This window comes from Dromiciops gliroides, chromosome 2 (assembly GCF_019393635.1).
Source record: "Dromiciops gliroides isolate mDroGli1 chromosome 2, mDroGli1.pri, whole genome shotgun sequence".
Taxonomy (NCBI): domain Eukaryota; kingdom Metazoa; phylum Chordata; class Mammalia; order Microbiotheria; family Microbiotheriidae; genus Dromiciops; species Dromiciops gliroides.
The window spans coordinates 533,540,278-533,561,876 of NC_057862.1; the positions used below are offsets into that span (position 1 = coordinate 533,540,278).

General features: G+C 39.4%; 1 protein-coding gene across 3 annotated transcripts in view; it reads right to left on the bottom strand.

The window, feature by feature from the left end:
* ZMAT4 (zinc finger matrin-type 4) overlaps positions 1-21,599 on the bottom strand; it is a 729,909-nt gene that overhangs the window by 611,485 nt on the left and 96,825 nt on the right. The gene's annotated exons all lie outside the window — the stretch shown is intronic.

Consider the following 21,599-nt stretch of genomic DNA (forward strand, 5'->3'; position numbering starts at 1 on the left):
CTCTGATCAGAGCCTATTTGGAGTTTTCTTCAGTTCTTGTCTCCCGGTTTTATAAAGGAAACTTAAAATCTAGTACATATTCAAAGAAGAATGAGCAGGAAGTTGAGGGAAATTCTAAACCATGTCATTAGGAAACAGGGCAAGTTTAAGGTGGAGAAGAAAAGACTTGTGAAGGTTAAGGGAAACTATGGCAGTCTTAGAAGAGTGATTGGCACATAGAGCTTAATAAATTATTTTCATTCACTCATTTAAATAATTAAAAGGCTATTATATAGAAGAGGGATTAGATTTAAGCTACATGGCCCCAGAGGGCAGAAATAGGAACAATGAATGGAAGTGACTAAAAGCATAATCTAGGCTTCATGTAAGAAAATATTTTCTCAAAATTCTAGCTGCCCTGTGGCAAAATGGGCTGCTCCTGAAGATACTAAATTCCCTTTCACTGAAGGTCTTCAAACAGAGACTAGGTGAACAATTGTCAGTGATTTTTAGGAGACAATATCTGATTAGGTATGAACTGACTTGGTTAACCTCTGGGATTCAAATCCTGGTCTCTGGATCTTTACACCTGAGTGCCCTTAGATGAATGCCCACCTACCTCCCTGGGACCTCAATTTTCTCATCTAAAAATGATAGGTTTGGACTAATTGACCTCTAAAGTCCATTCTAGATCTCTGAGACTCTGACCTTATGATAAATATTCCTAAGATATTCAGGTTCATAAAAGCCACACACAATTCATTTATATACAAACATATAAAATGAAATGCATATAGATATACCATATAGCACTTAGCATTTAACTTTCAGGGGAGAAAAGAAATCATGGTCAAATTTTTGTTTGTTTGTTTGTTTGTTTTTATTGAAGCTGCCAGAGGGTAATGCAATTGTAATGAAAAGTACATGGAGGAGACTTGTTGCTACATTCACACCTTCATTTCTCCTCTTGGCCATCCTTATCCTGAGCCCCATCCCTTTCTCCTTGACACTCTATCACACTTCTCTGTTTTTCTTCTGACCCATCCTACTGTTTGACCTAGTTTACTTCCATTTTCCCCCACATCCACGTCCTTCTTATTGCAAAACCAGCTGTTTTCCAATTTTCTGAACCCTCATAAATGGCTGCGGGAATCATTGCAATGGTGTTATATTGGAAGTAGGGGAATTGCAGAATTGTAGAGCAGAAAGTACCTACAATCACAGGATTTCAGAAAGACCTTAGACGTCATATAACTAACCTGACACTCAGTTCACAGATTGATCCCTCATTGTCATTCACAAATTATCATCAAGCCTGTCTTTGAACTTTAGTAAAGAGCACAGACTGCCTCAAAGGCAGTATATTCCATATCTGGACACTTCTAAGCATTGGCAAGTACTTCCTTCCAAGAGGTCTATTGAAGCTTAAAATAATTTACCCCTCATTTTGCCCTCAGGTAGATCACAGGATAAATTCACCCTCCCACTTCTATGATAGTAGATCTTGTCAACCAATAAGTCACTTGGTCAACAAGCATTTATTAAATGATTACTGTGTGCCAGCCAATATACTATAACACTGGAGATACAAGAGGTCAAAAAATTGTCCCTGACCTCAAGCAGCTCACATTCTAATAGGGAACAAAACATGTAAATAACTAGGTGCATACAAGATGTATACAGAATATATTAAAGGTAATCAAGTGGAAAGGCCCATTAGTTAGGGGGCAAAGGAAAGGGCTCCTCAAAATAGTTAGGATTTTTAAGCAGGGGAATGAAGAAAGCCAGGAAGCTAAGAGGCAGAGGTTAGGAGGAAAAGCATTCCAGGAACAGGATAAAGCCCATGCAAAGGCAAGAAGACAGGCAGAGTAGGCAGCATAGTTGGATTTTACAATGGATCTGGATATATAGAATGAATGAGATTGGAGACTCAAGAAAGACATGGACATTGATAGTCTGGGTGACTGAGAGAGTAAAACTGAACTAAACAATGATAGAGAAGTGTAGAAAAGGGGAAAGTTTGAGGGGAAAGATTAAATCTGTCTAGGACATCATGAGTTTGAGATATCCACCAAGACTTCTCCATTCCTAACAACATTTCAGATATCTACATGGGAAATCATTTTGAGATTCTCTCACCATCTGGAGCAACCCCCTTTGGACATGCAAATCCACCATCTTTGTCTGGAGAAGGAAAGGGCAAACCACTTCCAGTATCTATGCCAAGAAAACCCCAAAAAGAGATCATGAAGAATGAAACATAATGCAAATGACTAAACAACAAACAACCACCTTCTTTGAAGGGAATCACAACCACATTTGTCAAATCTTTCATCACCTTTTCCATTCTCCACAAAGATCTGGCATTCACCTATTACCTACCTACTGCTTCCTGAGGAATGATCTGTGATATACACAGGCCAGGAGAACTTAACAAATTTTGAGGTGTTATGTATTCTCTTACTATATCCAGTTTCAATTAATCCTTAACCATGTTTATTCTATCTTTTCAATTCTAAAGATAGTTCTTGACAAAAAAGTCAGAAGCAAAAAAGAAATAGAGTAGTTATTCTTTTCCTAGGACATCTGTTATTATTATCTTAACTATCCTAAGAAATAGGTCTTTTCTTTCTTTGTTCTTACTCTTGCTCAGATATAATTAGAAAAGTCCCTTTTGTTATGCCCAGGATTTTTCAAAAGCCCTATTTTATTGAGAATGTTGGCCTTCCTGACACTATTCTTATACATGCATGTAACTCTTTTGTGTTCTTCAGTTCTATGTTCCTGCTTACATCTTCTTTATGTGTCTATTATGAATTTAAACTCAATAGTCTTCACCATATTAGTCTCTTGAGAAATCTCCCATTTTCCTTATCATCAGCACTGATCAATCAACAGTCAACACTTACATATTAAAGGTCATTATAAATTGAGAATTTTTCAGATGCTCTTTAAAAGAATATGACAGCGTAAGATATTTTGGCAATGGAAGCACTCTATAGGCTCATAAAATGTTAACAGTTGAAAAATATACTGGAGATCATCAGGTCTAGTCCCCTCATTCTGGAAATCAAGGAAACTGAGACCAGAGAAGATGAAGTGGCTTTCCTCTTACCACTATGGCTTTCTTCTGCTAGTTTTATGACATATAAGAAAACCATTATCCTATTTCTTCTATAAGACCTAGTGTTCTAAATTCTTCCCTTTTTCACTTTATTCATAAACAAGGAAATTAGAAACAAGAGATATTATGAAAATTATCTGATTAGTTACTGGAAGAGTCAAGGCAAGAACCAAACTCCAATATTTGTATTGAATCTTAGTACTTAGACAAACCAAGTCTTGGTCTAGAGACCAAATGAAAAGAATGGGTTTAAGTTACAATGTCCAATTCTTTAAAAATATCTCAACTACTAAGCCAAATAATTTCTGTTTTCCTGAACTGGTCAGACCAGCGATCTTAATGGCTCCAAGTTCATCTTTCATTTCTCATTTGGGTTACAGTGGACTCTCCCAGGATACTTTCTTCTTCATGGGCTAAATGATCCAAATTCAACATGTCTACTTCTGAAAAAAGTTTCCAAGAAGTTAGTAAATATATCCATAATTATATCCACTCCCAAATTTTCATACAAGGGTAGAATCCATCATGCTTATCTTAGATTCAAGTGTCATGATAGAAAGAACATAGGATTTGAATTTATGGGACCTGGATTTGAATCCCATCTTGGACACTCCTTATATATGTAGCCATTAGTAAATTACTAACCCGATGTGAGCGAAAGTCATGTGTAACTTGAAGCTAATTTGAACTATTGGATATCTGACTGGAGTCACAGATACAGAATCTGTATTGTTCTTACTGAAACATAGCATGAAATTAACATTAAACTTAAATAAAACAAACCTAAATTTAAAATGCCTCCAAAAAGTAAATTACTTATTCTCTAAGCATTTGTTCACTTGCCAACCAAATGGGAAGCACACTTACACTACCTACCTCACTGGAACATTTGTGAAGAAGGAGTTCTGTAATCCTGGAAGCAGTATATCACTATGAGTTGGTTTTTGCTAATATTGTAATAATTTAAACTCTCTAATCTCAACTTCCAAAGCTGTTCTACAACAACTTAATAGATCAGGTGAACATTTAATGTTCATCCACATCTGCTTGAATACCTTTAATGGTAATTCATTTTATGGTTGGACTGATTGTTTTCCAGTCATTTCAGTCATCTGACTCTTTGTGACCCCATTTGGGTTTTCTTTTTTCTATTTTTTTTAGTAATAAACATTTTTATTTATGGTTTTGGGCTCCAATTTTTATCCCTCCTTCCCTCCTTCTGCTCCCTCTTCCCCAAGGTGGTAAGCAATTAGATATGGGTTATATATGTGTAATTATGTAAAACATTATTGTATTAGCCATTTTGTATAAGAAAACTTGAATAAAGGGGAAAAAATGAAAGAAAGTGAAAAATAGCATGCTTTAGTCTATGTTCCATCAGTATCAGTTCTTTCTTTGGAGATGGATAGTATGTTTAATCAATAGTCCTTTGGGATTGTCTTGGATCATTGTACTGTTGAAAATAGTTAAGTCATTCACAGTTCTTCATTAAACAATATTTCTGTCTCTGTGCACAACATTCTCTTGGTTCTTCTCACTTAACTATACATCAATTCATACAAGTCTTTCCAGGCATTTCTGAAATCATCTTGCTTGTCATTGCTTATATCACAATAATATTCAATCACCATCATATATCATATCTTCTTTAGCCATTCCCCAGTTGATAGGCATTCCTTTAATTTTCAGTCCTTAGCCACCACAAAAAGATCTGCTATAAATATTTTTTTACAAATAGGTCTTTTTCTCTTTTGGGGGATGTCTTTGGGATATAAATGTAGCGGTGGTATTGCTGGATCTATAGCCCTTTGGGCATAGTTCCAAATTGCTCTCCAGAATGGTCTTTTCACAACTCTACCAACAGTGGATTAACATCCCAGCTTTCCCACATCCCCTCCAACATCCAGTATTTTCCATTTTTGTTATATTTACCACTCTGAGAGGTGGGAGGTAATACCTTAGAGTTGTTTTAATTTGCATCTATCTGATCAATAGTGATATGGAGCATTGTTTCATATAATTATAGATAGCTTTTATTTATTAGTCTGGAGATTGCCTATTCATATCCTTTGACTATCAATTGGGGAATGACTTGTATTTTTATAAATTTTACTGAGTTCCCTATATAACTGAGAAATGAGGCCTTTATCAGGGATAATTGTTTCAAAAATCTTTCCCAGTTTTCTACTTACCTTGTAATTTTGTTTAGAACATTAGTTTTGTTTGTGCAAAAAAAAATTTAACTTTATATAATCAAAATGACCTTTTTTCATTTTGTTTTACTCTCTATATCATCTTTGGTCCCAAATTCTTCCTCTGCCCATAAACCTCACAGATAAATGATTCCATACTCTCTTAATTTGCTTATAGTATCATCCTTTATGTGTAAATCATGTACCCATTTTGACCATATTTTAGCATACGGTGTGAAATGTTGTCTATACCTAGTTTCTGCCATACTATTTTCCAGTTTTCCCAGGAGTTTTTGTCAAATAATGAGTTTTTGTTCCAAAAGCTTAGATCTTTGGATTTTTCATATACTAGATTACTATAGTCATTTCCTCTAGTGTAATTTATACCTATTCTATTCACTGATCTACCTCTCTATTTCTTAGCCAGTACCAGATTGTTTTGATAATTACCATTTTAAAACACAGTTTGAAATATGGTACTGCTAGACCAACTTCTTTCATATTTTTCATTGATTCCTATGATATGCTTGTACTTTTGTCTTTACAGATGGATTTTGTTATTATTTTTCTAGATATATGAAATATTTTTGACAGTTTGGTATAGCACTAAATAAATAAATTAACTTAGGTAGGATTGTCATTTTTATTATATTGGGTCAGCCTTTCCATGAGCAAATATTATTTTTTCAATTGTTTAGATCTGACTTTATTTGAGTGAAAAGTGTTTTGTAGTTCTGGTCATATAGTCCCTGTGTTTATCTTTACAGGTAGATCCCAAGTATTTTATATTTGGCATGGTTATTTTAAGGGGAATTTCTTTTTCTTTCTGTTGGTTCTGGACTTTTTGGGTAATATATAGAAATTCTGATGATTTATGATGGATTTATGTGGGTTTATTTAGTATCCTACAACTATGCTAAAATGGTTAATAATTTCAAGTAGCTTTTTAGGTGATTCTCTAGGATTTTCTAAGTATAATATCATATCATCTGCAAACAGTGACAGTTTTGTTTCCTCATTACGTATTCTAATTCCTTGAATTTCTTTTTCTTCTCTTATTGCTATAGATAACATTTCTAGTAGAATATTAAATAATAGAGGTGATGATGGGCATCCCTGCTTCATCTCTGATTGTATTCAGAAAGCTTCTAGCTTATCCCCATTTGGGTTTCCTTGAAAAAGTTATTGGAGGGGAGCAGCTAAGTGGCACAATGGATAAAGCACCGGCCCTGGATTCAGGAGGACCTGAGTTCAAATCTGGCCTCAGACACTTGACACTTACTAGCTATGTGACCTTGGGCAAGTATTTTAACCCCCATTGCCCTGCAAAAAGAAAAAGAAAAAAAATATTGAAGTGGTTTGCCATTTCCTTCTCTAGTTCATTTTACAGATGAGGAAACTGGGAAAAAAAGAAGTTAAGTGACTTGTCCAGAGTCACTTAGCTAGTAAGTATCTGAAGCCAAATTTGAACTCAAGTCTTCCTGACTTCAGGTCCAGTGCTCTATCCCCCATGTCACCTAGCTGCCCTTGGACAGATCTAATTGACCAAAAGTTTTCTTCTTTGTATTCAGCCAAAATCTACCATTCTTTAACTTTGCTTCTGCTGTCTGGAACCCCCCCACCCCCCCACCCCCCCAAAAAAGTCTAATGTTCCTATCATATGATAGTCTTCAAATAAGAGAAGAGAAAAAAATATTTCCCTCTAATCTTTTCTGCACAGAGAATCTTTAGTTTCTTCAACAATTCTTTGTATAACATGGTTCCCAAGATTCCTCCCCAAATTGAATGTCCTCTTATGGATAAACTCAGATTGTCGAAGTTCCTCCTAATATGAGCTACATAGAATTCGACTCAGCACTCCAATGGAGTTTGACTAGTGCACTACATTTAAGTTTGGCTTTTAAAGTCAGTTTTCATCTTCCACGGCCTTCACTGATACCCTGGAATGTAAATGGAATCAAAGTGCTTAGAAGTTGGCAAATTATAGTATAACATTTTTGAATATAGAGTGTAAAGAAAACTCGCCAATATTTTTTTTTCCTTTTCTTTTGCCAAGCTCTCATAAATGGCTGTGTTTAAATATCATTGTGTTCCCTGCTATTTCTAATAAGAAATCCACAAAAATAGATTCATGGATGACCTGGTTAATAGGAATCTCCAAACCTACTGCACACTCCTTCCTTATTATACAACTGAATGCAGAAATCAAACCCTGTGAAAGGATAACCAAGGTAGATATCGGGACAAGCTGGGCCTGTAGGAAGGAGTCTGAGCCTTCTTAGAAAAGCAGCTGTGCGGCAGAAATAGCTTTAAAGGCAGAATATAAAATGTGTATACTAAAAAAACATACAGGGAAGAGCAGGACATCTTGGCTTTTTCCACTATCTGTTTTATCAAGGACTATTGATCTAAGCAAGTATACATGCACTAAAAGACAATGAAGACCCCCCCCCCCCAGATTTATCAAGAAAGGAAGGCTGCATCTGAATAAGTTAAATCCAGTGGGAGGTAATTACTGGACAAGTGTCAGCCTGGTTTGCACAGGAGGCCTTTTCAAGGAAAGGGTAGTCAAATGCAAGATACATTGTGCAATGTTGGTCATGCAGAGAACCTGGTGGGGAGGAGGGGAATCCAATTTATACTGCAAAAAGAGGCAAAACCTCCAGAGGACGGCTGCCACCCATTTCTCTACAACACACACACAGCCCTTATAGTCAAACAGAGCCACAAAGGCCAAGAAGTTCACAAGTCTGGAAAATCCAAAAAAAAAAAAAAAAAAAAAAAAAAGAGGAAGGTTTAGAAAGAAGGGAGGTAAAATTCAGATCTTTCCTCCTAGCTCATGACTTGCAGGGAGAAAAAAGGAGGCAGATAATTCATTGTGTTTATGACCATCTTTAAACCCAACAAGTCCATCTACCTACAGCTGATGGTTAGTGGAAAGAAAAAAGAAAAGAAGATAAAGAAATCATTGTATTTAGCAATCAAAAACCAAGCAACCATTGTAGCCAGGACTCATGTGAATATCATATCAGATACTGAATTAATCTGAGATGGGATAGTAAATGATTCTCTATCCCTCTCTGAGGCAGTAATGGAGCCTGACAAGGGACATAGAAGACACCTCTCCCAATGCAAAGACAGACCTTTTCCTGTCCTAGACCAGTGTTTTCAAAGGGTAGCTCTCTTATGATTCATTTTTTTTTTAGTGAGGCAATTTGGGTTAAGTGACTTGCCCAGGGTCACACAGCTAGTAAGTGTTGTGTCTGAGGCCGAATTTGAACTCAGGTGCTCCTGATTCCAGGGCCAGTGCTCTATCCACTGCGCCACATAACTGGCCCTCTTATGATTCATTTTAAACTTGCAGTCTGCTTAAACTCCCAGGTTTCATTTTTGTTCTCAAGATTTCACACAATATGCACCTATGGGAGTCCCCGATGTAGGATCATTAGCACAACTGGGGTAATTAGCAAGGTAACCATACTGGACGATAGTTTGTGCTTTCATTCATTTAATGAATATCGGACAATTCTGTTAGTAGGTTTTTCCTTTTATCATGCTGAAATCTGCCTCTCTGCTATGTCCATCCATTCATTGAACCTAGTTTTGCCTTCCAACAGAACAAATGATAACACAATACAGTGAAAAGATCTTTTATGCTGGAGTCAGAGGATGTGGGTTTGAATCCCGCTTTTGTTAATTGCTATCTGACATTGGACAAGTGACTTAATGTTGCTGGAACTCCGTTTCTTCATTTATAAAATGAGGGAGTTGGACTGGATGCCCTCTTAGGTTTATCTCAGATCTAGATCTAGAATCAGAACGTTACAGGTCCCAACCCCTCCCCGTTGGAACATATGAAGCTCTTTCTGCTCTTTCTGCTGCTAGCTATGTATGATGCATCACCAAGTTGAGTCAACTCGATTGACTGCTGAGACAAAAGAGGTGAAGTGCTACACTTGGCAGAAGACAAGGCAGATTCTGCCTCTGGGGTCTCTTGGTGGCAGCCTTTGAGAAGATAAGATATGATTCTTAGATTCTAAACCCCTATTTCTATAATTAGCAACTCTGTAAGTAGCAACTGTCCCCAAAGTATCTGTATTAAAGAGTATGGTGGGAAGCCAATGAATGGGGGAAAAAGAGGCAACTGCTTTCCCTATTTTGGAGAGGCAGCTAGGTGGCACAGTGGATAAAGCACTGTGCCTGAAGCCAGAAAAACTCATCTTTGTGAGTTCAAATTTGGCCTGGGACATTTACTAGCTGTGCGACCTTGGGCAAGTCACTTAACCCTGTTTGTCTTAATCCACTGGAGAAAGAAATGGCAAACCACTCCAGTATGTCTGCCAAGAAAACCCCAAATGGGGGTCACAAAGAGTCAGACGTGACTGAACACAACAACAAATTCCCCTATTTAGAAGTTAGGCTATTTGAGAATAATGAACCCAGGCAAATCAGGATGGCTGCTGAAGGACAGAGATTGATGGAAGTTGCTAGGCCCTAAGACCTCAGCTGAGCAGTGTCTAACTAACCACTGTGCTAGACACTGATCTATGATCCTAAGGACTGATACATGACAAGCTTTCACATATTTGAATATATCTACTTAACCCTGCCCTGCCGTGAGTCTCTTCTTTTCTAGGCTAAGCAGATTCCGTTTCTTCGCTAGATTCTCATTTGGTTTGGTTTCCAGGCCCTCATCATCCTAGGGCATCCTTCTTTGGACAGGCTCCAGTCTGTCATTGTCCTTTCTAAAAGTAGCAGCCAGAATTGACCACAGTTCTCCAGATGTACATCTGCCCTGGTCAGGCCACAGAGGGACCATCACTTCCTTCACTTTTTGCATTATTATTCTATTGATGCAGCCAAAATGCATTAGCTTTTTTTTTTGGCTTCCATATCACTCTGATGATTCATTTTAAGCTTGCGGTCTGCTCAGACACCCGGGTTTCATTTTTGTTCTCAAGGTTTTACACGATATACACCTATGGGAGTGCCAGCTATGGGATCATTAGAACAACTGGGGTAATTAGTAAGGTAACCATACTTGGAAGATGGTTTGTGCTTTCATTCATTTAACAAATATTTATTGCGTGCCTACTATGTGAAAGAAATGGGTTATAAATTAGCTTTGGAGAGGTAGGAATTGTGTTGTAGGCATCTCTGCTGCTCTGGTGCCTGATATTAGACACTCCACCAGAAGCCCTGCGAGTTATAGACTCCTCTGCTAATAATTGAGGGATAAAAAACATCCCAGCAGGGGCTCAGGGAACTACAGCCCCCTCTGCAGCAGGGAAAGCTGGATCTATAAGAAAGCTGAGCAGGCACAGAAGATGCTCATTACTAGTCTAAGGGCAGCTACTGCTGATTGCTTTATCTGAGGTGAGTACTAAGGGTCAGTCAGTGCTGGGGAGTGTCAATATTGAAGCATAATAGCAGAAATATATTCTAGCATTTACAGAAAAAGATTTGGGGCTGGGGCTGGGGCTGGGACTCTCTTTATGCCCAAAATGTGTTGGAATCTGTTCCCCAAATGACCTTTCCCAGGATTCCAATGTATTATAGATTTAGAACTGGAAGAAAGGGAATTTAGGCATTATTTGGTTCGGGAGTTCTTAACCTGGGGTCCAATAGATGCCCAAGAGGTCCATGTGTAAATGTCAGGAGGTCCATGAACTTGAATGGGAGGAAAAATCACATCTTTATTATCACTGACTTCTACCTGAAATTTAGTTAGTTAGTTTCTTTTTCTTTCTTTCTCTTTTTTTCTTTTTTGGGTGGGGCAATGAGGGTTAAGTGATGTGCCCAAGGTCACACAGCTAGTAAGTGTCAAGTGTCTGAGGTCAGTTTTGAACTCAGGTCCTCCTGAATCCAGGGCCAGTACTTTATCCACTGTGCCACCTAGCTGCCCCCTATTTCTTTCAATTATGGATGTAACAAACATTATTCTAAGAAGAGGTGCATAAGTTTTGGCCAAAGGGTCACGCATAACAAAAACAAGTTTGAAAACCCCTGATCTACTCCAAACACTTTATTTTATAGGTGAGGATGCTAAGATTCAAAAAGGGGGACTGTCTTGCTCAAAGTTCTATCACTCATAGAACTCATAAATCTAGAGTCAAAAAGGATCTCCGAAGTCAAGTCCCTAATTTTACAGATGAAGAAACTGAGATAGATGCAGGGAGACTTAACTGACTTTCCCAAGATTGCACAGATAGCAAATATCAGAAGAGAAATTTGAATCTAGGTTCCCTAACTCCAATGCCAGTGTTTTTGCCACTGGACTTTTTTCAAATACAGGTGCTCTGACTTCAATTTCCAATATACTACATTTGAGTTGTACTGTAGCTGGAAAGTTGGTGCCACTGGGAGCTAATATCATCTGCATGCCTACTTGAGGGAAAACCTCTCTTTTCTTTGGTTTATGGAAAAGGACTGGGTGATAGACCTCAGTTAACTTCAATCACCCTAGAAAAAGCAGCCCAGGAAGCCCAATTGACATAAGTTTTGGCCTGAGTACAAGCCCATGAGAAAGTTTTGTTTATTTCCTTTCCATGGTATCAGGAGATTCTGTCCTTATGGTCCGGTTGACATGATACAATTAAGCCACAAAGTGGTGGCATAAACAAAGAGGAACCTGATTTTATAGGAGAACAAGATCATGCTGGCTATAAGTAACCAGAGAAAGCTTCACAGGAGTGGGGGCAGAATGTAAGTTGAAACTTGAAATATTAAGAGAATCTTGAAATATTAAGTGGAGATCCCCCACCCCAACCCAAACTCTAGTCTTGGCTCTTAGCTCAGAAAAAAAAAAGTCTAACTGACCTTGTAGGGTCTAAGTCAGGAAAAGAATGATGATTTGAAGGCAATTTGAGATTTCAGCTAGGGAATAACAAAATCGAAGGTGATAGCACATAAGAAGGAGGGTGGGTCTATCCATCATGGTCCAGATTTTCCCAGAGGATTTATGAGGACACGAAAATCTTTGAAATGTTTCCTTTATTCAGAAAAACTGCCTGAGTTAGAAGCTATACCTGTAAGATGAACAAAGTCTCCCTCCTGGCTCTGGGAACAGTCAGTCAGTCCTAGATGAATTTATGAACTTCTTGTATGTTGTTGTCCTGAAAAGGGAGATTTTTCCCTTATAATTTCTTCCAGTGTTAAAATGGCCTCTCAAGTACCTCTGTTTGTATAACACTAATCCCTGTACATACTTTCAGGGAGAGAAACAGATGGAAATATGTTCAGAGATGAGGGGCAATAACCCACTTGAGGCTGTTAGGGAAGCACCAACAGCCATGATTTGTAGTGGCACATCAGGTGTCCCTCCTTACTGTTCACAGCAGCATGTGCAGAAGTGACTTTGCCATTGCTATTCTGTTGGTTATTTGTGCTTCCTCAACAGGAGTTATATGACTGGGGACCTGAGATGGCATCATATTTCACAAAACCTTTATCTGCAGCAACACCAATGATCCTGTTGTAAGCACAATGACCCAGAGATGGAAAAATCTAAGCAGGCTTTTGTGACCACCTGCTTATGCTCGCTCGCTCTCTCTCTCTCTCTCTCTCTCTCTCTCTCTCTCTCTCTCTCACACACACACACACACACACACACACACACACACACATTTTTCAATTTCAATTCCTTTTCTCTTCCTCACACCTACCCCCAAAACAAAAACAAGGAAAAATAAAACCAAAAATAAAAATAAATGTACATAGTCAAGTAAAACAGTTTCCATGTCTGTCTCTGTCTCTCTGTCTCTCTCTATATATATACACATATACACACATACACATGCATATATAAATATATATACACACATATACATATATATGTCTCTTCATCTTGAGTCCCAGATCTCTCTGATGGGAGGTGGGTTGCAAGCTTTGACATTGGTCCTTTGGAATCATGGTTAGTCATTTGAATTGATCAGAGTCCCCAAGTCTTTCCAAGTTGTTCTCTTTATAATGTTGTTTTTATTATGGAATTTACTCTCTTGGTTTTATTCACTTCGTCTTATCTCTTATGATTATTTTTCTGAATTCAACCTGCTTTCAAAAGACACAAAGAATCAAGATCAGTGTTCTTTCATTCTGGCCTTCGGCTGATTTGGTCTTCATCTTCAAGCTCCCTAATGGTAAGACCTGAAAAATAAATATTTGTCCAAGATGGAAACTTGGGTAGCCACCATTTGGAGTTTTACCATAGAGTAGCATGGAAGAAGGAACAAATCTGTCAACAAACATTTATTAAGCACCTATTATGTGCAGGGCACTATGCTAAGTACTGGGGATAAAAATTAATATCAAAAAAGGCAGTCCCTGCCCTCAAGGAGTATACAATCTAATGGGAGAAGATAGCACATTAAATGAAGCTGAAAATGGATAAAGGAGGGAAGCATCTGGCATAGGTCCTCAACAGAAAAGTCCAAAGAAGTGCAACTGGGTGAGAAATGATAAGATAGCTGACCTGGGCTCTCTACATAAATGGAAGTTTGGGGAGGAGTTTATCACTCCAGCCTCCAATCAGAAGGGCAGAGGTTACTGATAAAGTGTGACAACCAAGATTTATAGGTTCTTCCAGGATGATCATGGAGGATAGGAAAGGCAAAATGGAGAAACCCAGAGGAGTATAGCCAGTTGAGAAATTAGGATTTACCCTCCTCAATCCTCCCTTTCCATAGAGATGGGTAAGGTAGAAGTTTCTAAGATGGTAGAAAAACATATTTTTTCTGGATACTGTGGAGAGGGGAAAAGAGGGGATTATGATGAGCTACAACTCTAAACACAAGCAAAAGTCCTGTATGAAGTCACACAAGAAGTGAGGTGAGGGAGACATACAGACAGAGACCTCCCCAGTGACATTCAGATGGACAGCAAGTTTTGCCAGGAATTGAATTGGAGGAGAGGAATGGGTAATATTTCTGCTGGGAAATTGCAAACCATCCATTGCCAAATTCAATTCCCATGAAAGCAAAGCAACTGATAGCAACCCCTAAAATGCTAGCTATGATTAGCATTTATCAAACACTTAAAGGTTTTCAAAGAACTTTACAAATATTATCTCATGTGATGCTCACAGTGACTCTGGAAGGTAGGGTCTATTAATTTCTCCATTTTACAGATGGAGAGATTGAGGCAGAAAGAGGTTAAATGACTTGTCCAGGGTCACACAGCTAATACATATCTAAGGCAAGATTTGAACTCAGGTCTTCCTGAATCTAGGCCCAAGAGTGCTATCCACTTCCCCAATATTACTATGGATATGGAAATTCCTGCTTTATTTGGGTGTTTGTTAAGTCTATAATAAAAATAAAATGAAAAAAATATTTTTTAAAAAGGAAGTATAGATGGCTTGTGATTTTCATACAAATGGGAAGTACAGGGGAAAGAGCACTGAATGTAGAGCGAGAGGGCCTGGTTCAAATCTTGACTTTACCTGTAACTAATTGTATGACTTTGGACAAGTTCTTTTTAAGGACTTCAGATTTCTCATCGATAACATGGTGGGCTTGGATAAAATGGCCTCCAAGATCCCTTCCATATCTACATCTATGGTCCAGTGCTCCTCCATGTAGTATGCAGGAGGAAAGTATAACATTACCCACTCGTGGCCTTTTATTTCCCTCTATACATCTTGAGTCTGGTGTGACATCTTTTTGATGGTGCTCAAAGGAGAGCAGAGGATAGCTCCTTCCTGTGTTTTGCTCTTTGTGGCCTGCCCCAGTGGGTCAGGTCACTGATGATCTGACAGCTCAAAGTAGGTTCAAGCGTTCCTTTCCAGCTTAAGGTTTGTGCTAAAAACAATAATAATAATCTAACATCCCACATCACTCCCCCTTCGTGCTCAGCTCAGCAGTGCCAGGAGCTGCAGGGCTGACTCACACCACTTGAATAATTGCCTTTTAATGGACCACTTTCCTCACTTGTAAAACAAGGCTCTGTGATTTCTGACTCAGAAGCATCTGCCATTGTGGGGCACACAGCCCCTCATTGCAATCCCTAGAAGCCCTGTCACTCAACTTCAGCTATACCCTCCCCCTTCATTCCATTCCTTGGTGGATAACTCTTCCTTCTTCCTTCAGCATCGCTCAGATGTTGCTCCTGAGGTAGACAAAGGCTTCCATAGGTGACCGACTGCCAATCTGCCTTTGGATAAGGATGTATGTATGTATTCTCCAGTGGTATTTCTCATTCAGTCATGGGAGCCAATGGGCAGCAAGAAAGCGGGCACTCCCCATCCTGGCTAATGACCATAGCAGCCCCCTGTTTGTCTTTAGTCAGATTTGCCAAGTCCTCTGCTCTAGCTTAGAAACACCACAGAGCTCTATTGAGTGTGCCCTTCACACATTACAGGCTTCAGAGACTGGGAGCTTTCTTGCCTGATTGTATCTACAGTGATCTTACAAGGGAGTTCAAATCCCTTCTGCAGCCCTTCTCACTCTCCCACATGTTACAGAGCAAGAAGGTACCAACATCTGGGCTCTGCAGCACCCATGCTTTCTTTGAATGCTGTACCCACAACTGCAAACTACAGCCACTCCACATTTACTTCTCTGTACATGTGGTGCATTTCCCCCTCTGTAAGAGAATAGAAGTTGATTGAAGACAGGATCAGTTTCGTTTTATCTTTAGCACCTTGCCCTCCATATATGTTTTATTATTTTTTAAATTGACTTGGGCTGAAAGCTTGCACCCAGCCAAGAAAAATGACTGGGAGTTTTAGATAAGCAAGCAGAGATGGGTTTTTCTTTGTTTTGTTTGGTTGGTTTTGTTTAGTTTTGTTTTGTAAAATTAAGATGTTCTGAATTTCAGTCTCATCTTTTAGAAGCAGATAGGAGTAAGTGAGCTCTGTGAGGGTAGGAAATATTCTTTTTTTGTCTTCTATATCCTTAAGACCCAGCTCTGAGCCTGGTGCCAAGCAGGAACTTAATAAATGCTGTTGAATTGGACAGCAGAAGGCCTAAAGCCATTTGTTGCTGAGGCAAGAGAGGCCAAGGAGTGTCTTAGTAAGGATCGAATCCATTCTATCTGGATTCTGAAAGACCCATCCTCCAGGCTATTTTGAAAGGCCTCAATGTCTCTGGGCAGTAACAAGCAGCAGGGAAAGCTTGTTCGCTAGTCCGATGAGTAAAGGGTGCCGAGTGATGGAGTATTCCTGTCAGGGAAAGCGCTGTTTGCTTTTGTATGACACTAATGAATAAACTCCAGCACCTTAGCAGACCACGGTGGGCCAGAAGGTAGCTTTCTCTCTCAGTGCTGCGCTCAGAGACAGGGATGTAGGTGAGGATAGGGTGGGGGATGGGGGACACAACATGGAAGGCTTGAGTTCCCAATTACTTTGTTGCCTCATAACAAAAGTAAAAAATAAGGCACCAATCACAGGAGGGGAGCCAGAGATGAAGCAAGACAAAAAAAATCAATATCCCCCCCCAAAGAGGGGAGGCTAGGAGAAAATACAAGGGAGCATAATAGACTCTTTAGTTCTTCAGTGTTTAGCCCATCAGAAGAAAAGCCTATGTCCTTATATTGAAGAGAAATGGAAAATAGAAGGCACACTTCCTCTCCCTCCCACTCACTGCACTCCCAAAACGAGGAAAGCAGTTGTGGACAATCATTAGCTTGCATTTATTGAAGTCCCTACTCCAAATGGTTTCCCCAACCACCCACCCCCCTCCCCAGCACAATAAATTTTCTTAACAAGCTGAAATTTAGCATAGCCTTTTCTTTTTAATGGTAGGAGCAAGCCTCCTAAAATATGGTTTATAAATAAGAATTCCATTACTGTAACTTGTTTACATAATTCATCTTCACAAGACCAGCACTCCTGAACCCGACAGATTGAGGACAGATGTAAATTCAGATATCCTGTCCAAGACCCAGGGAGACATAGTTCTGTACCTCCCAAGAGCAGTGCAGAAGAGGTCACAGACGAAGTACAGAGGCTGAGCTGCAGAAATACTATCACTGTTGTTTTCATCTTTACTCTAAGACGGCTGCAGGAGCTGTCATTTAGCCAGCAGTCTCTTCTCCCAGGGAAGTCCTTGCTGCAGAGTAGACTTCAACCTGAGCTGGCTTCTCCTCCACTCCAGTCAGGCCCTAAACTCCTGCTCTGCTCTATCTTATCCTTCATGCTTTAGATGTATCCACAAGCTCAGCAATGTAGATACCCCCTCTCATCATTAATGACCATTACCCAGCCACACCTTTGCCTTCTGTGAGATGTGGTTATGTTCTCCTTTTTTTAAAAATCTCTGTGGGAACAAGAGAAGGATCGATGACTGGAGAGAATTTTTGCTGGGGGTGGATGGGAGGAGAATAATGAATGAGAAAGGGAAGACTGGACTGTTCAACTCATTCTGGTTTTTTTGTTTCTTTACTCTTACAAGGAAAACAACTTTTGAACTGAGAAGGAGAGAGAGGTCGGGGGAGTGTGTGTGTGTGTGTGTGTGTGTGTGTGTGTGTGTGTGTGTGTGTGTGTGTGTGTGTGAGAGAGAGAGAGAGAGAGAGAGAGAGAGAGAGGAGACAGAAAAAGGAGAAAGAGATAAAGAGAGACAGAGAAGAGACACAGAGAGAGGAGACACAGAGAAAAAGAGAATTGGGAGAGAGAAAGGAGAGACAGAGACAGAGACATAGAAACAGACAGACAGACAGAGACAGAGAAAGAGAGAAAGGAAACACAGAGAGAGGAGACAGGGAGAAAGGACAGACAGAGAGAGACAGAGAGAGAAGACACAGAGACAGAGAGAATTGAGAGAAAGGAAGGAGAGAGAGAGAGAGAGAGAGAGAGAGAGAGAGAGAGAGAGAGAGAGAGAGCGAGCAAGTTTTAGGAAGCCAAGATGGACTGTAAGATCAATGTGAGTGAACAGTGTGATACAAGAACCAAGAAAGCCTAATGTTATTTGAGGCTGATTTAAGAGAATCCTGGCTTCCAGGAATAAGGAGTATAGAGTCCCGCTATTCTCAGTCCCTGTAATTCCGTAGAAAGAATAAGACCTCCAGTTCTGAATGATACATATTAGGAAGGGCCTTGGTAAGCTGGACAGTGTCCAGCAGAGGGTGATAAGGATGGCAGCAAGCCTCAAATCCATGCCATGTAAGGGTGGATGAAAAGAACTGGGAGAGTTTAGCCTACAGAAAAGACCGCAAAAGGGCATGATCATGGTCACCAAATATTTGGAGGGCAAGACTACACTGGCTCTTTTGAGAGAAAAACACTTTGGTACTGGGAACAGAACACCCAACTTGGAGGCCTAAGAGCCAAGTTCAAATCCCCACTCTGATATTTACTGCATTGCAATCTTGTGCAAGTTACCAAAACCTCTTTCGGCCTCATTTTTCTCATTATTCAAATGGACTAGATGACCTCCAAAATCTCTTGCAGCTTTCCATCTATGATCTATGATGACTAATAAGGCAGAACTAGGAGCAATGGATAGAAATGAAAAAAGGGAATTTTAGACTGGATGCCAAGGGAAGAAAACTTCCTAACAATTTTAGAGTTACTCCCCAAAAGGAATGGGATGCCTCAGAGAGAAATGAATTGCTTTTACAGGGAGTCATTTTTTCATGGGGCAATGAGGGTTAAGTGACTTTCCCAGGGTCACACAGCTAGTAAGTGTCAGGTGTCTGAGGCTGGATTTGAACTCAGGTCCTCCTGAATCCAGGGCTGGTGCTTTATCCACTGTGCCACCTGGCTGCCCCTATAGGGAGTCTTTAGGCAAAAGCTAGATGATACTTATAGTACAGGAGCAGTTAGGTGGTGCAGAAGATAGAGTGACAGGCCTGGAATCAGGAGGACCTGACCTCAGACACTAACTTGCTCTGCGACCCTGAACAAGTCAGGTCACCCTGTTTGCCTCAGTTTTCCTCTTCTGTAAAAAATGAGCTAGAGAAGGAAAGGGCAAGCTACTCCAGTATCTTTGCCAAGAAAACCCCAAATGGGGTCACAAAGAGTTGGACATGACTAAGCAACTTATAGTGAAGGGTGGACCAAAAGTCACAAAGGGGTTTCACTATTTCATAACTTTTAATTTTTTTGTTTTTAATTTACAATGCCATAGCATCATATACAGTTTATATAAGAAATAAATTTATATTACAGGTTAAAAATCAAATCTCAAAAATAGAGAAAAATAAAGAAAAAATATTCTTCAAGAATTTATTAAAACATCATGACCTTTGGCCCACCCTGTATATATGCAGAAGGAATTCTTTTGGAGGCAAAAGTTGGATGAGGTCATTTGTTTTAAAGGGAAGTAGTGATTCATTGGAAGTGAGCATATTTTTGTCAAGGACACCTTATGCCACAGTAATCTCAGATCCTTTTTTGACAGTGTAACTAGACAAGTAGATGGAGGGAATATTGTAAACATGGTCAACTTGGATTTCAACAAAGGATATGAAAAGATTTCTCACCCTAGGCTATGAAAAAGAATGGGTTAGATGAAAGGAAAAAAACACTGAACATATAACTAATGCCATACTAACTATAAGACTGAGTAAATTATTTTACCTCTCTCGGCTTCAGTTTCTTCATCTATAAAATGGGAATAACAATATATTACCTACCTCCCAAAGTTTTGTGGAGGAAGCATTTTCCAATCTGTGAAGTTATTATCAGCATGTAAAATGACAACAACCGGTTCAAATCCAGCCTCCTCAGATACTTGACACTTACTAGCTGTGTGACCCTAGGCAAGTCATTTAACCCTCATTGCCCAACCAAAATTTTAAAAAAGACAACAATTGGAACAAAGAGGTTGAAAGGTGATGGGGAGAGTGGGCAGGGGAGTAGAAAAAAGAAAAGTAGATACAGAAAAGTCACGAAGTTGGCTGAAGTCCCTAACGCCTTCTTCCTTTAGTTAAAAAGCTTCTTTTTGGCTGTTCCTTTCAGAGGTAGAATACATTTCATAATCTTATGAAATTGGAAACTCACATGGGACGTCCTCTTTCAGAATGTTCCAGGAATACAGTGAAAATCATAACTGAGGGGATTTAGGAAATTCTATCACTAATTTGAGCCAAGCCAGTATTGAGAAATAACATTGTTTTTTTAGTTTTAATAAGAATCACCTTCTAATGTTTGTGACCCAGAAGTGACCCAGGGTTCAAAAAGACTTTGGCCACTAGAGGTCAAAGAATGATAAACATCATAATGTTATCCAGGCTTTAATTAGCATCCCTTTCCTGTCCCCACCTATGGGTGTCCCAGGTTTTGTCCCAGTATGTTTTCTCTTTTGGTTACCTTATCAACTCCCATGGGTTCAACTATCATCCCTACCTGGACTCAAGCTTTTGAAACTGTGAATCGCGACCCCATATAGGATCACATAACTGAATGTGGGGGTCACAAAAAATTTGGCAACAGTAAAAGGTTATATGTACCTAGTATATATGGCTAGATGACTCTGGATTCTATACATACAGCCTAGTTTCTGTCTCTTGTCTCTCTCTGTCTGACTCTGTGTCTCTTTTTCTCCCTCTCCCTCTCTCTCTCCCTCTCCCTCTCTCTGTCTGTCTCTCTTTCTCTCTGTCTCTCTCTTTCTCTCACACACACATACACACACACACACACACACACACACACACACACACTTCCAATCAAACATTGTCAAATGAATGTCACAAGAACATTTCAAACACAACCTGTCTGAAACAGAATGAATCATCTTTCCCCTAAAACCCCACCACTCTTCCAAACATTTTCATTTCTTTTGACACTATTACCAGGCTTTTAGTCGTCCATGTTCACAAACTCAGTCATCACTGGTTCTTTACTCTCCTTCACCCCAGATATTCAATTAGTTTCCATGTCTCATCATTTCTACCTTTCGAACCTCTCTCCCTTGCATCTGTATATTTTTCTCTATTCCTGTAGCCACTATCCTACCTTCAGCTTTAGTTCTTCTTGCCTTGGTTACTGAATGTACTGCTCATTAATCTCCCTTCATCCAGTCTTTACCCTATCTAATCTATCTACCACTAAGTTGTCAAAATGATTCCTTAATCATGAGTCCAACCATACCACTCTCCTGCTCAATTACTTCTAATGGCTCCCTATTACCTCTAGGATAAAGTAGATATTCCTCATTTTGGCATTTAAAGTCCTTCACCTCCTGGTTCAAACCGACCTTTCCAGGTTGATTATACCATTCATATATACTACAATCCAGCCAAACTAGCCTTCTTGCTATGATTCACATATGAGAATCCATCTTTTCATCTCTATGTTTTTATACAAACTGTTGTCTAGAGTCTAGAATGCACTCTCCCTCCTCATCTGTTGCCTCTTAGAATCCTTA